The sequence below is a fragment of the Hyperoodon ampullatus genome, assembly GCF_949752795.1.
Source record: "Hyperoodon ampullatus genome assembly, contig: SUPER_X_unloc_1, whole genome shotgun sequence".
Lineage (NCBI taxonomy): Eukaryota > Metazoa > Chordata > Mammalia > Artiodactyla > Ziphiidae > Hyperoodon > Hyperoodon ampullatus.
The window spans coordinates 6,846,236-6,864,220 of NW_027641097.1; positions in this window are offsets into that span (position 1 = coordinate 6,846,236).

The window sequence follows — 17,985 nt, forward strand, 5'->3', positions numbered from 1 at the left end:
CTTATCATCACAATGCTCCCTGACAGTTGTCATCAGTATGCTCCTTGAACCCTGTCATGACAAGGCTCCATGCATTTTTCATCACAATGATCCATTCCCTTTTCATCACAATGGTCCAAGACCCCTGTAACCACAATGCTCCATGTCCTTGTCATCACAAAGCTCCATGACGCATGTCATCAGAATGCTCCATTGCCTTCTCATCACAATGCTCCATGCCCTTGTAATCACATTGTTTCAAAACCCCTGTAAATTCAATGCTCCATGCACCTTTTCATCAGAATGCTCCATGGCCTTGTCATCACAATGATCCATGACCCTTGTCATCGCAATGTTCCAAGCCCTTGTCATCAAAATGCTCCATTACCTTTGTCATCACAATCCTCCATGACACGTGGTATCACAATGCTCCATGCCATTGTCATCACAATGGACAATGACATATGTCATCACAATGCTCCCTGACACCTGTCTTCACAATATTCCAAGACCTTGTCATCACCATGTTCCATGCCCTTGTCATCACATGTGCCATGCCCACTGTCATCACAATAATCCATGAAACATGTCAGACCAATGTTCCACGCCCCTGTCATCACAGTGCTCCATGCCCTTGTCAGCACAATGCTTCATGCCCTTGTCATCTCAATGCTCCATGCCCACTGTCATCACAATAATCCATGAAACTTGTCAGAACAATGTTCCATGCCCCTGTCATCACATTGCTCCATGCACTTGTCTTCACAATGCCTCATGACCCCTGTCTTCACAATGTTCCGGGACTCCAGCCATCACAATGATTCATGCCGTTTCTCCTCACAATGGTCCATGCCCACTGTCATCACAATAATCCATGAAACTTGTCAGACCAATGGTCCATGCACTCTGTCATCACAATAATCCATGAAACTTGTCAGACCAATGTTCCATGCCCCTGTCATCACATTGCTCCATGCCCTTGTCAACACAATGCTCCATGACCCCTGTCATCACAATGCTCTGTGACTCCAGTCATTACAATGATTCATGACCTTTCTCATCACAATGATCCATGCCCTCGTCACACAAGGCTCTGTGATATTTGTCACCACAATGCTCCATGAAATTTTCATCACAATACACTGTGTCCCTTGTCATCACAATGCTCCATGCCCTTGTCATCACAATGCTCCATTACACCTGTCATAACAATGCTCCATGACCCCTGCCATCACAATGTTCCACGGCCTTGTCATCACAAGGCTCCATGACCCTTGTCATCACAAGGCTCCAAACCTCTGTAATCACAATTCTCCATGCCACTTTTCATCTCAGTGCTCCATGAACACTGTCATCACAATGCACCATGCCCATCATCATAATGATTCATCCTATTGTCATCACAATGAAATCAAAATGCTCCATGTCCTCTGTCATCACAATGCTCCAAACCCTTCTGATCACAATGTTCCATATCACTTGTCATCGCATGCCCCATGACGCTCGTCATCAAAATTATGCCAGGTCTTCTCATCACAATGCTCCATGACCTTTGTCACCACAATGCTCAATACACTTGGCATCACAATGCTCGCTGACACTTGTCATCAGTATGCTCCTTGAACACTGTCACGACAAAGCTCCATGCCTTTTTCATCACAATGATCCATTCCATTTTCATCACAATATTCCAAGACCCCTGTTATCACAATGCTCCCTGACTCCAATCATCACAATGCTTCATGACATTTGTCATCACAATGGTCCATGACCCCATCACACAAAGCTCTGTGACCTTTGTCACCACAATGCTCCATGAAATTTTTATAACAATGCTCTGTGACCCTTGTCATCACAAAGCTCCATGCATTTGTCAACACAATGCTCCATGACCCTTGTCATCACAATGCTCGATGCATGTGTCAGCACAATGCTCCACATCCTTGTCATCAAAATTCTCAATAAACCTTGTCATCACAATGCTCCATGCACTTCTCCTTAAAATGCCTTCTTACCACTGATATCACAATGTTCCATCAATAGTCATCACAATGCTCCCTCACCCCTGTCATCACAATATTCCATGACCTCTGTAATCACAATTCTCCATGCCCTTGTCATCCAAGGCTGCATGACGCATGCCATCAGAATGCTCCATGGCCTTCTCATCCCAATGCTCCATGCCCTTGTCATCACAATTCCCCAACAGCCCTGTAATCACAATGCTCCATGACTCTTTTCATCTCAATGCTCCATGAACCCTGTCATCACAATGCACCGTGCCCATCACCATAATATTTCATGCTATTGTCATCACAATGAAATCAAAATATTCAATGACCTCTGTCATCACAATGCACCAAACCCTTCTGATCATAATGTTCCATAACACTTGTCATCACAATGCCCCATGACGCTGGTCATCACAATTATCCATGGTCTTCTCATCACAATATTCCATGATCTTTGTCATGACAATGTTCAATACACTTATAATCACAATGCTCCCTGACAGTTGTCATCAGTATGCTCCCTGAACCCTGTCATGACAAGGCTCCATGCATTTTTCATCACAATGATCCATTCCCTTTTCATCACAATGCTCCAAGACCCCTGTAATCACAATGCTCCATGTCGTTGTCATCACAAAACTCCATGACGCATGTCATCAGAATGCTCCATTGCCTTCTCATCACAATGCTCCATGCCCTTGTAATCAGATTGCTTCAAAACCCCTGTAATCTCAATGCTCCATGCACATTTTCATCAGAATGCTCCATGCCCTTGTCATCACAATGCTCCATTACCTTAGTCATCACAATCCTCAATGACACTTGGTATCACAATGCTCCATGCCATTGTCATCACAATGGACAATGACATATGTCATCACAATGCTCCCTGACACCTGTCTTCTCAATATTCCATGACCTTGTCATCACAATGTTCCATGCCCTTGTCATCAAAATGCGCCATGCCCACTGTCATCACATTATTCCATGAAACATGTCAGACCAATGTTCCATGCCCCTGTCATCACAATGCTCCATGCCCTTGTAATCACAATGCTCCATGACCCCTGTCATCACAATGCTCCGTGACTCCAGTCATCACAAGGCTTCATGAACTTTGTCCTCACAATGGTCCATGCCCTCGTCACACAAGGCTCTGTGATCTTTGTGACCGCAATGCTCCATGAAATTTTCATCACAATTCTCTGTGTCCCTTGTCATCACAATGCTCCATGCCTTTGTCAGCACAATGCTCCATGACACTTGTCATCAAAATGCTCCATGCGCTTGTCAGCACAATGCTCCTTGACACATGTCATCACAATGTGCCATGCTCTTTTAATCACAATGCTCAACATCATTTTCATCGCTATGCTCCATAAAACTTGTCATCACAATGCTGCATGCTCTTCTCATCAAAATGCTCTCTCACCACATATATCAAAATGTTCCATCACTAGTCATCACAATACTCGCTCACCCCTGTCATCACAATGTTCCATGACCAGTGTCATCACAGTGCTCTATGCCCTTATCCTCACAATGCTCCATGACCCCTGACATCACAATGTTCCATAACCCCTGTCATTAAAATATTCCATGACCCTTTAATTCAAATTGCTCCATGACCCTGTCGTCACAATGCTCCCTACCCTTCTCATCACAATGCACCACGCCCTTGTCATCAAAATGCAACATGACATTTGTCATCACAAAGATCCATGACCCTTGGCATCACAATGCTCAATGCCATTGTCATCACAATGCTCAATGAAATCTCTCATCACATTGTTCCATGCCCTTGTCATCACAATGCTCCATTACACCTGTCATAACAATGCTCCATGACCCCTGCCATCACAATGATCCATGGCCTTGTCATCACAAGGCTCCATGACGCTTGTCATCACAATGCTCCAAGACCTCTGTAATCACAATTCTCCATGCCACTTTTCATCTCAATGCTCTATGAACACTGTCATCACAATGCACCATGCCCATCATCATAATGATTCATGCTATTGTCATCACAATGAAATCAAAATGCTCCATGTCCTCTGTCATCACAATGCTCCAAACCCTTCTGATCACAATGTTCCATAACACTTGCCATCACATGACCCATGACGCTCGTCATCACAATTATGCAAGGTCTTCTCATCACACTGCTACATAACCTTTGTCACCACAATGCTCAATACATTTGGAATCACAATGCTCGCTGACACTTGTCATCAGTATGCTCCTTGAACACTGTCATGACAAGGCTCCATGCCTTATTCATCACAGTGATCCATTCCCTTTTCATCACAATGCTCCAAGACCCCTGTTATCACAATGCTAGGTGACGCCAGTCATCACAATGCTTCATGACATTTGTCATCACAATGGTCAATGACATCGTCATACAAAGCTCTGTGACCTTTGTCACCCCAATGCTCCATGATATTTTATCACAATGCTCTGTGACCCTTGTCATCACAAAGCTCCATGCCTTTGTCAGCACAATGCTCCATGACCCTTGTCATCACAATGCTCGATGCGCGTGTCAGCACAATGCTCCATAACCCATGTCATCACAATGAACCATGCACTTGTCATCACAATGCTCCACATCCTTGTCATCAAAATGCTCCATAAACCTTGTCATCTCAATTCTCCATGAACTTCTCCTCAAAATGCCTTCTCACCACTGATATCACAATGTTCCATCACTAGTCATCACAATACTCCCTCACCCCTGTCACCACAATATTCCCTGACCCCTGTAATCACAATTCTCCATGCCCTTGTCACACAAGGCTCTGTGATATTTGTCACCACAATGCTCCATGAAATTTTCATCACAATACACTGTGTCCCTTGTCATCACAATGCTCCATGCCCTTGTCATCACAATGCTCCATTACAACTGTCATAACAATGCTCCATGACCCCTGCCATCACAATGTTCCACGGCCTTGTCATCACAAGGCTCCATGACCCTTGTCATCACAAGGCTACAAGACCTCTGTAATCACAATTCTCCATGCCACTTTTCATCTCAGTGCTCCATGAACACTGTCATCACAATGCACCATGCCCATCATCATAATGATTCATGCTATTGTCATCACAATGAAATCAAAATGCTCCATGTCCTCTGTCATCACAATGCTCCAAACCCTTCTGATCACAATGTTCCATATTACTTGTCATCACATGCCCCATGACGCTCGTCATCAAAATTATGCCAGGTCTTCTCATCACAATGCTCCATGACCTTTGTCACCACAATGCTCAATACACTTGGCATCACAATGCTCGCTGACACTTGTCATCAGTATGCTCCTTGAACACTGTCACGACAAGGCTCCATGCCTTTTTCATCACAATGATCCATTCCATTTTCATCACAATGTTCCAAGACCCCTGTTATCACAATGCTCCGTGACTCCAATCATCACAATGCTTCATGACATTTGTCATCACAATGGTCCATGACCCCATCACACAAAGCTCTGTGACCTTTGTCACCACAATGCTCCATGAAATTTTTATAACAATGCTCTGTGACCCTTGTCATCACAAAGCTCCATGCATTTGTCAACACAATGCTCCATGACCCTTGTCATCACAATGCTCGATGCATGTGTCAGCACAATGCTCCACATCCTTGTCATCAAAATTCTCAATAAACCTTGTCATCACAATGCTCCATGCACTTCTCCTTAAAACGCCTTCTTACCACTGATATCACAATGTTCCATCACTAGTCATCACAATGCTCCTTCACCCCTGTCATCACAATATTCCATGACCCCTGTAATCACAATTCTCCATGCCCTTGTCATCCAAGGCTGCATGACGCATGCCATCAGAATGCTCCATGGCCTTCTCATCCCAATGCTCCATGCCCTTGTCATCACAATTCCCCAACAGCACTGTAATCACAATGCTCCATGACTCTTTTCATCTCAATGCTCCATGAACCCTGTCATCACAATGCACCGTGCCCATAACCATAATATTTCATGCTATTGTCATCACAATGAAATCAAAATATTCAATGACCTCTGTCATCACAATGCACCAAACCCTTCTGATCATAATGTTCCATAACACTTGTCATCACAATGCCCCATGACGCTGGTCATCACAATTATCCATGGTCTTCTCATCACAATATTCCATGATCTTTGTCATGACAATGCTCAATACACTTATAATCACAATGCTCCCTGACAGTTGTCATCAGTATGCTCCCTGAACCCTGTCATGACAAGGCTCCATGCATTTTTCATCACAATGATCCATTCCCTTTTCATCACAATGCTCCAAGACCCCTGTAATCACAATGCTCCATGTCGTTGTCATCACAAAACTCCATGACGCATGTCATCAGAATGCTCCATTGCCTTCTCATCACAATGCTCCATGCCCTTGTAATCAGATTGCTTCAAAACCCCTGTAATCTCAATGCTCCATGCACCTTTTCATCAGAATGCTCCATGCCCTTGTCATCACAATGCTCCATTACCTTAGTCATCACAATCCTCAATGACACTTGGTATCACAATGCTCCATGCCATTGTCATCACAATGGACAATGACATATGTCATCACAATGCTCCCTGACACCTGTCTTCTCAATATTCCATGACCTTGTCATCACAATGTTCCATGCCCTTGTCATCAAAATGCGCCATGCCCACTGTCATCACATTATTACATGAAACATGTCAGACCAATGTTCCATGCCCCTGTCATCACAATGCTCCATGCCCTTGTAATCACAATGCTCCATGACCCCTGTCATCACAATGCTCCGTGACTCCAGTCATCACAAGGCTTCATGAACTTTGTCCTCACAATGGTCCATGCCCTCGTCACACAAGGTTCTGTGACCTTTGTCACCACAATGCTCCATGCCCTTGTCATCTCAATGCTCCATGCACACTGTCATCACAATAATCCATGAAACTTGTCAGACCAATGTTCCATGTCCCTGTAATCACATTGCTCCATGCCCTTGTCATCAAAATGCTCCATGACCCCTGTCATCACAATGCTCCGTGACTCCAGTCATCACAATGATTCATGACCTTTGTCCTCACAATGGTCCATGCCCTCGTCACACAAGGCTCTGTGATCTTTGTGACCGCAATGCTCCATGAAATTTTCATCACAATTCTCTGTGTCCCTTGTGTCCCAATGTTCCTTCACTAGTCATCACAATACTCCCTCACCCCTGTCACCACAATATTCCCTGACCCCTGTAATCACAATTCTCCATGCACTTGTCATCACAAAGCTCCATGACGCATGTCATCAGAATGCTCCATGGCCTTCTCATCACAATGCTCCATGTCCTTGTCATCACACTGCTCCAACACCCCTGTAATCACAGTGCCCCATGCCCCTTTTCATCTCAATGCTCCATGAACCCTGTCATCACAATGCACCGTGCCCATCACCATAATATTTCATGCTATTGTCATCACAATGAAATCAAAATGCTCAATGACCTCTGTCATCACAATGCACTAAACCCTTCTGATCACAATGTTCCATAACACTTGTCATCACAATGCCCCATGACGATGGTCATCACAATTTTCCATGGTCATCTCATCACAATTCACCAAGCCCTTCTGATCACAATGTTCCATAACACTTGTCATCACAATGCCCCATGACGCTGGTCATCACAATTTTCCATGGTCATCTCATCACAATGCTCCATGATCTTTGTCATCACAATGCTCAATACACTTATCATCACAATGCTCCCTGACAGTTGTCATCAGTATGCTCCTTGAACCCTGTCATGACAAGGCTCTATGCATTTTTCATCACAATGATCCATTCCCTTTTCATCACAATTCTCCAAGACCCCTGTAATCACAATGCTCCATGTCCTTGTCATCACAAAGCTCCGTGACGCATGTCATCAGAATGCTCCATTGCCTTCTCATCACAATGCTCCATGCCTTTGTAATCACATTGCTTCAAAACCCCTGTAATCTCAATGCTCCATGCACCTTTTCATCAGAATGCTCCATGACCCTTTTCATCAAAATGCTCCATGACCCCTGACATCGCAATGTTCCATAACCCCTGTAATCAAAATGTTCCATGACACTTTTCATCAATTTGCTCCATGACCCTGTCATCACAATGCTCCCTGCCCTTCTCATCATAATGCACCACGACCTTGTCATCAAAATGCTCCATGACTTTGTCATCACAAAGCTCCATGACCCTTGGCATCACAATGCTCCATGCCATTTCATCACAATGCTACATGAAACCTCTCATCACATTGCTCCATGCACTTGTCAGCACAATGCTCCATGACACTTGTCATCACATTGCTCGTTACTCTTCTCATCACAATGCTCCATGCCCTTGTCATTACAATCCTCCATGACACATATATCACAGTGTTCCGTGCCCTAGTCATCACTATTTTCCATGCCGAATCTCATCACAATAATCCATGAAATTTTTAGACCAATGTTCCATTCCCTTGTCATCACAATGCTCCATTACCCCTGTCATAAGAATGCTCCATGACCCCTGCCATCACAGTGTTCCACCGCCTTGGCATCCAAGGCTCCATGACCCCTGTAATCACAATGCTCCATGCCCTTGTCATCACAAAGATCCATGACACATGTCATCAGAATGCTCCATGGCCTTCTCATCACTATGCTCCATGACCTTGTCATCACAATGCTCCAAGACCCCTGTAATCACAATGCTCCATGCCCCTATTCATCAGAATGCTCCATTAGACTTGTCATCACAAGGCTCTATGGTCTTCTCATCACACTGCTCTAGGACCTTGTCATCAAAATGCTCCATTCCCTTGTCATCACAATGCTCCTTGACCACTGTCATCACAATACTCCATGAACATTTTCAGGCCAATGCTCCATGACCTTCTCATCACAATGTTCCATTACCCTTGTCATCACAATGCTCCATGACCCCTCTAATCAAAATGCTCCATGACACCTGTCATCAAAATGCTCCATGCCCCTTGTCATTACATTGATCCATGACACTCTTCATCATAAATATCCATGGTCTTTTTTCACAATGCTGCACGGTCTTGCTATCACAATTCTCCATGCCCTGTTCATCACAATGCTCCATGTCCCACGTTATTACAATTCTCCACGTCCTTGTCATCACAATGCTTAATGACACTTCTCATCACAGTGTTATATGACCTTGTCATCACAATTCTCCATGCACTTGTCATCGCAATGCTCTATGACCACTGTCATAGCAAGCTCCATGCGCTTGTCATCACAATGCTTCACGACGTTGTCATCAAAATTCTCAATGGCCCTTGTCATCACAATGCTCCATGCCCTTGTCATCACAATGCTGCATGAACCTAGTCATCACAATGTTTCAAGCCCTTGTCATCAAAATGCTCCATTACCTTTGTCATCACAATCCTCCATGACACTTGGTATCACAATGCTCCATGCCATTGTCATCACAATGGACAATGACATATGTCATCACAATGCTCCCTGACACCTGTCTTCACAATACTCCATGACCTTGTCATCACAATGTTCCATGCCCTTGTCATCACAATGCGCCATGCCCACTCTCATCACAATAATCCATAATCTTGTCAGAGCAATGCTCCATGACCCCTGTCATCACAATGCTCCGTGACTCCAGTCATCACAATGCTTCATGACCTTTGGCATCACAGTGGTCCATGTCCTCTTCAAACAAGGCTCTGCGAACATTTACACCACAATGCTCCATGAATATTTCATCACAATGCTCTGTGTCCCTTGTCATGAAAATGCTCCATGCTTTTGTCACCACAATGCTCCATGCCCTTGTCATCACAATGCTCCATGCCCACTGTCATCACAATAATCCATGAAACTTGTCAGACCAATATTCCATGCCCCTGTCTTCACATTGCTCCATGCCCTTCTCATCACAATGCTCCATGACCCCTTTCATCACAATGCTCCGTGACTCCAGTCATCACAATGCTTCATGACCTATCTCATCACTATGGTCCATGCCCTCGTCACACAAGGCTTTGTGATCTTTTTCACCACAATGCTCCATGAATATTTCATCACAATGCTCTGTGTCCCTTGTCATCAAAATGCTCCATGCCTTTGTCAGCCCAATGCCCCATGAGACTTGTCATCAAAATGCTCCATGTCCTTGTCAGCCCAATGCTCCGTGACCTATGTCATCACAATGCGCAATGCGCTTGTCATCACAATACTCCACATCCTTATCATTGCTATGCTCCATAACACTTGTCATCACAATGCTCCATGCACTTCTCATCAAAATGCTCTCTCACCACATATATCACAATGTTACATCACTAGTCATCACAATACACCCTCACCCCTTTCATCACAGTGTTCCATGACCCCTGTCATCAGAGTGCTACATGCCCTTATCATCACAATGTCCCATGACCCCTGACATCACAATGTTCCAAAACCCCTGTCACAAAATGCTCCATGACCCATTTCATCACAATGCTTAATGACCCCTGACATCACAATGTTTCATAATCCCTGTCATCAAAATATTCCATGACACTTTTCATCAACTTGCTCCATGACCCTCTCATCACAATGCTCCCTACCCTTCTCATCACAAAGCACCACACCCTTGTCATCAAAATGCAACATGACATTTGTCATCACAAAGCTCCATGACCCTTTGCATCACAATGCTCCATGCCATTGTCATCACAATGCTCAATGAAATCTCTCATCACATTGCTCCATGCCCTTGTCATCACAATGCTCCATTACACCTGTCATAACAATGCTCCATGACCCCTGCCTTCACAATGTTCCACGGCCTTGTCAACAAAAGGCTCCATGACCCTTGTCATCACAATGCTCCAAGACCTCTGTAATCACAATTCTCCATGCCACTTTTCTTCTCAATGATCCATGATCACTGTCATCACAATGCACCAGGCCCATCATCATAATGATTCATGCTATTGTCATCACAATGAAATCAAAATGCTCCATGTCCTCTGTCATCACAATCCTCCAAACCCATCTGATCACAATGTTCCATAACACTTGTCATCACATGCCCAATGACGCTTGTCATCACGGTGATGCAAGGTCTTCTCATCACAATGCTCCATGACCTTTGTCACCAAAATGCTCAATACACTTGGCGTCACAATGCTCGCTGACACTTGTCATCAGTATGCTCCTTGAACACTGTCATGACAAGGCCACGTGCTTTTTCATCACAATAATCCATTCCCTTTTCATCACAATGCTCCAATACCCCTGTTTTTCACAATGCTCCGTGACTCCAGTCATCACAATGCTTCATGACATTTGTCATCACAATGGTCCATGACCTCGTCACACAAAGCTCTGTGACCTTTGTCACCACAAGGCTCCATGAAATTTTTATCACAATGCTCTGTGACCCTTGTCATCACAAAGCTCCATGCCTTTGTCAGCACAATGCTCCAGGACCTTGTCATCACAATGCTCCATTCCATTGTCATCGCAATGCTCCATGACCACTGCCATCACAATACTGAATGAATATTTTCATCCCAATGCTCCATGAACTTCTCATCACAGTGCTCCATGACCCCTGTCATCACAATGCTCCATGCCCCTTATCATTACAGTGCTGCATGACGCTCGACATCACAATTATCCATGGTCTTCTCATCACAGTGCTCCACGGTCTTGCCATCACAGTGCTCCATGACACTTCTCATCACAATGTTACATGATCTTTTCTTCACAATTCTCCATGCATTTGTCATCACAATGCTCCATGAACCCTGTCATAGCAAGCTCCAAGTGCTTTTCATCACAGTGCTTCACGACATTGTCATCAAAATTCTCAATGGCCGTTGTCATCACAGTGCTCCATGCCCTTGTCATCACAGTGCTCCATGACCATTGTCATCAAAAAGCTCCAAGCCCTTGTCATCACAATGCTCCATTACATTTGTCAACACAATCCCCCATGACACTTGGCTTCACAATGCTCCATGCCATTGTCATCACAATGCACCAAGACATATGTCATCACAATGCTCCCTGACACCTGTCTGCACAGTACTCCATGACCTTCTCATAACAATGCTGCATACCCTTGTCATCACAATGCGCCATACCCACTGTCATCTCAATAATCCATGAAACTTGTCAGACCAATGCTCCATGCCCCTGTCATCACAATGCTCCATGCCCTTGTCATCACAGTGCTCCGTGATTCCAGTCATCACAATGCTTCATGACATTTGGCATCTAAATGGTCCATGCCCTCGTCATCACAGGGCTCTGTGAAATTTGTCACCATAATGCTCCATGAACTTTTCATTCACAATGCTCTGTGACCCTTGCCATCACAATGCTCCATGCCTTTGTCAGCAGAGTGCTCCATGACCCTTGTTATCACAATGCTCCATGCGCTTGTTATCAAAATTTTCCACAAACTTGTCATCAGAATGCTCCATAAAACTTGTCATCACAATGCTCCATGTACTTCTCATCAAAATGCTCTCTCACCACTGATATCAAAATGTTCCATCACTAGTCATCACAATACTCCCTCACCCCTGTCATGACAATGTTCCACGGCCTTGTCATCAAAAGGCTCCATGACCCTTGTCATCAGAATGCTCCAAGACCCCTGTAATCACAATGCTCCGTGTTATTGTCATCACAAAGCTCAATGACGCATGTCATCAATCTGCTCCATGGCCTTCTCATCACAATGCTCCATGCCCTTGTCATCACAATGCTCCAAGACAACTGTAATCAAATTGCTCCATGCCACTTTTCATCTCAATGCTCCATGAACTCTGTAATCACAATGAACCATGCCCATCATCATGGAGACTTATCAATACATAAGTTTTAAGTTTCTTACTAGTCAGATATATACCTCTGCGGGAAATATGGTGTTTTGAGTCCCTTTCACTGAGGAAAGTGTAGGTCTTTTCTATTCCATAGTTGGTTTTTGGAATGGTACATGTATTAATATAAAACTCTGGTTTTATGCATCACCCCACCTCGCCTTCCCCCTTAAGCAGGCAGAAGAGTGTTGTCTAAATGTGAGGCTCTGTTCTCTTTCCTAACTCAGTTCATGTGTAGCCATGTTTACAGGACCTTCATAAGTGATATCTTATGATAAGTTTCTTTTTCTCTGTGACTTATTTCACTTAGAATCATCGTACCTGAATACACTCATTTTGCTGCTACTGGCCTTATGACATTGATTTCATGGCTGAGGGATATTACATCGTATGTAATTACCACAATTTTTTGAACCATTTTTGTCTTTTCTGGGATATTTAAGGTGTACCCAAGTTGAGGTTCTTGTAAGCAGTGCAGCCCACAATTTTGGGGTGGCTCTATCTTATTGATTTTCAGTTTTCCCAAGGTATATTCCCTAGACTTGAAGTGCCCTTGGCTCTGTAGCTCTGTTGTTTACTTGTTTTAGGGACCACAATGCACTCCTCCAGAGAGGCAGTTGGCAATTTACATCCTGCCCATCAGCATAACTAGGCTCCCTGTTCTCTATTGCCTGTCTTGACTTTCTGGCTTTTACACATTTTGCAGATGTCCCTTTTGACCGGTGGGAAGTGATACTTCATTGTAGTTCAGATTTTCGTTGCCCGCTTGCTTGCTTGGCCAAAAAGGACGTACGGGTTTTCTCCTTAATATATTCAGGAGAAAACACATACGCCCTTTTTGGCCAAGTGCATCATTGTCGAAGTTGTGCCCCTCTTCCTGTGCTTAAAAGACGATTCCTATGTACCTCTTGAAATCTGTTTCCTGCTATTCTGGCTCGCTTTGAAGTCTGCCTCGTTGCCTTCCCTCAACAGATATTTGGACGATTGTTTTCCTTTATTACTCTGCCAGTTTGGGAATTGCTGTGCCCCTGAGCTCCATTTTTCAACTCATTTTTTGTGAGCTGACCGGAGGTCCAAAATTTTGGTTCAGCACCTATACTGGTTCCCGGTAGGTGGCTGAGACTTTGTTTAATTCTTCTTCCTGCCGGGAAATTAGAGTGACATGTGCCCTTCCAAATGCCTAACAGCTACTCTCTCATTGGTTCTCCCTCTTCCCTTTCATCCTCTGCCAAATTGGCAACTTGTTCGAACCAGGAGGTTAAAGGGGCTGTCTCTCCAAGTTGGGAGATTGATAGTAAAACTGTTGGAAATTCAAACCAGCGCACCAGGAGAGGGACTATTAGTTGAGTTTTAGAAACGTTTTGTATTCACACAGTGTCCATTCTGTACGTTTCCCGTACCTGTTATAACTGTGGTACTATTCCCTACAACCTGGAGAGTTGGGACCCTTGTAATGTGTGCCACACATTATTGCTTTAAATGGTCTGCATTTGCTCACCAATCCTCTTAGTCCCAAGTGTCCAGCCTTATGCCACATCCAGCTGTCGTTTTACATAGGGTCATTCCAGGTTTCATCAGAGCCCCTGAAGGAGTTTTAAAGAATTTCCATGTTTTTTTGTTTTCTTTTTGAAATTCGTTTTTATAATGGGTTTTAGCTGATGCTCACTGCCATGTTTATGCCAGTCTAGACACACTTGATTCCCTTACGGAGACATATCAATACATAGATTTTAAGATTCTTACCAGTCAGATATATTCCTCTGTGGGAAATATGGCGTTTTGAGTCCCTTTCACTGAGGAAAGTGTAGGTCTTGCCTATTCCGTATTTGGTTTTTGGAACGGTACCTGTACTAATATCAAATTCTGGTTTTATGCATCACCCCACCTCTCCTTCCCCCTTAAGCAGGCACAAGAGTGTTTTCTAAATGTGAGGCTCTGTTCTCTTTCCTAACTCAGTTCATGTGTAGCCATGTTTAGAGGACCTTCATAAGTGATATCTTATGATAAATTTATTTTTTTCTGTGACTTATTTCACTTAGAATCATCGTACCTGAATCCAATCATTTTGCCGCTACTGGCCTTATGACATTGATTTCATGGCTGAGGGATATTACATCGTATGTAAATACCACAATTCTTTGAACCATTTTTGTCTTTCCTGGGATATTTAAGGTGTACCCAAGTTGAGGTTCTTGTAAGCAGTGCAGCCCACAATTTTGGGGTGGCTCTATCTTATTGATTTTCAGTTTTCCCAAGGTATATTCCCTAGACTCGAAGTGCCCTTGGCTCTGTAGCTCTGTTGTTTACTTGTTTGAGGGAACACAATGCACTCCTCCAGAGAGGCAGTTGGCAATTTACATCCTGCCCATCAGCATAACTAGGCTCCCAGTTCTCCATTGCCTGTCTTGCCTTTCTGTCTTTTACACATTTTGCGGATGTCCATTTTGACCGCTGGGAAATGATACTTCATTGTAGTTGAGATTTGCATTGTCCGCTTGCTTGCTTGGCCAAAAAGGGCGTATGCGTTTTCTCCTGAATTGATTCAGGAGAAAACACATACGGCATTGCTGGCCAAGTGCATCATTGTTGAAGTTGTGCCCCTGTTCCTGTGCTTTAAAGGCGATTCCAATGTACCTCTTGAAATCTGTTTCCTGCTATTCTGGCTCACTTTCAAATCCGCCTCGTTGCCTTCCCTCAAAAGATTTTTGGACGATTGTTGTCCTTTATTTCTCTGCCAGTTTGTGCATTGCTGTGCCCCTGAGCTCCATTTTTCAACTCGTTTTTTGTGAGCTGACCCCAAGTCCAAAATTTTGGTTCAGGACCTATACTGCTTCCCGGCGGGTGTCTGATACTTTGGTTAATTCTTCTTCCTGCCGAAAATTAGAATGACATGTGCCCGTCCAAATGCCTAACAGCTACTCTCTCATTGGTTCTCCCTCTTCCCTTTCATCCTCTACAAAATTGGCCACCTGTGAGAACCAGGAGGTTAAAGGGGCTGTCTCTCCAAGTTGGGAGATTGATAGTAAAGCAGTTGGAAAGTCAAACCGGAGCACCAGGAGAGGGATTATTAGTTGAGTTTTAGAAACCTTTCGTATTCACAGTGTGTCCATTCTCTAGGTTTCCTGTACATGTTATAGATGTAGTAATATTCCCTCCAACCTGGAGAGTTGGGAACCTTGGAATATGTGCCATGTGTTATTGCTTTAAAGGGTCTGCATTTGCTCACTGAATCTCACCAATCCTCTCTGTCCCAAGTGTCCATCCTTATGCCACATCCAGCTGTCGTTGTACATAGGGTCATTCTAGGTTTCATCAGAGCCCCTGAAGGAATTGTATAGAATTTCCCTCTTTCTTTGTTTTGTTTTTGAAATTCCTTTTTATAGTGGGTTTGAACTGATTCTCACTGCCATGTTTATGACAGTCTAGACAAACTTGATTCCCTTACGGAGACATATCAATACATACGTTTTAAGATTCTTATCAGTCAGCTATATTCCTCTGCGGTCAATATGGGGTTTTAAGACCCTTTCACTTAGGAAAGTGTAGGTCTTGTCTATTCCGTATTTGGTTTTTGGAACAGTACGTGTACTAATATCAAACTCTGGTTTTATGCATCACCCCACCTCTCCTTCCCCCTTAAGCAGGCATAAGAGTGTTTTCTATGTGTGAGACTCTGTTCTCTTTCCTAACTCCGTTCATGTAGCCATGTTCACAGGTCCTTCCTAAGTGATATCTTATGATAAGTTTCTTTTTCTCTGTGACTTATTTCACTTAGAATCATCGTACCTGAATACACTCATTTTGAAGCTACTGGCCTTATGACATTGATTTCATGGCTGACTGATATTCCATCGTACGTAAGTACCACAATCTCTTGAACCAATTTTGTCTTTCCTGGGATATTTAAGGTGTACCCAAGTTGACGTTCTTGTAAGCAGTGCAGCCCTAAATTTTGCGGTGGCTCTGTCTTATTGATTTTCAGTTTTCCCAAGGTATATTCCCTAGACTGGAAGTGCCCTTGGCTCTGTAGCTCTGTTGTTTACTTGTTTTAGGGAACACAATGCACTCCTCCATAGAGGAAGTTGGCAATTCACATCCTGCACATCAGCATAACTAGGCTCCCTGTTCTCCACTGCTTGTCTTGCCTTTCTGGCTTTCACACATTTTGCGGATGTCCCTTTTGACCGGTGGGATGTGATACTTCATTGTAGTTCAGATTTGCATTGCCCGCTTGCTTGCTTGGTCAAAAAGGATGTATGCGTTTTCTCCTGAATATATTCAGGAGAAAACGCATACGCCCTTTCTGGCCAAGTGCATCATTGTCGAATTTGTGCCCCTCTTCCTGTGCTTTAAAGGCGATTCCAATGTACCTCTTGAAATCTGTTTCCTGCTATTCTGGCTCGATTTGAAGTGTGCCTCGTTGCCTTCCCTCAACAGATATTTGGAGAATTGTTGTCCTTTATTACTCTGCCAGTTTGTGCATTGATGAGCCCCTGAGCTCCATTTTTCAACTCGTTTTTTGTGAGCTGACCTCAAGTCCAAATTTGTGATTCAGGACCTATACTGGTTCCCAGCGGGTGACTGAGACTTTGTTTAATTCTTCTACCTGCAGGGAAATTAGAGTGACATGTGCCCATCCAAATGACTAACAGCTACTCTCTCATTGGTTCTCCCTCTTCCCTTTCATCCACTGCCAAATTGGCAACCTGTTCGAACCAGGAGTTTAAAGGAGCTGTCTCTCCAAGTTGGGAGAATGATAGTAAAGCAGTTGGAAATTCAAACCAGAGCACCAGGAGAGGGACTATTAGTTGAGTTTTAGAAACCTTTTATATTCACACTGTGTCCATTCTCTAGGTTTCCCGTACATGTTATAACTGTAGTAGTATTCCCTACAACCTGGTGACTTGGGACCCTTGGAATGTGTGCCACGCATTATTGCTTTAAATGGTCTGCATTTGCTCACCAATCCTCTCAGTCCCAAGTGTCCAGCCTAATGCCACATCCAGGTGTCATTGTAGATAATGTCATTCCAGGTTTCATCAGAGCCCCTGAAGGAATTGTAAAGAATTTCTCTGTTTTTTTGTT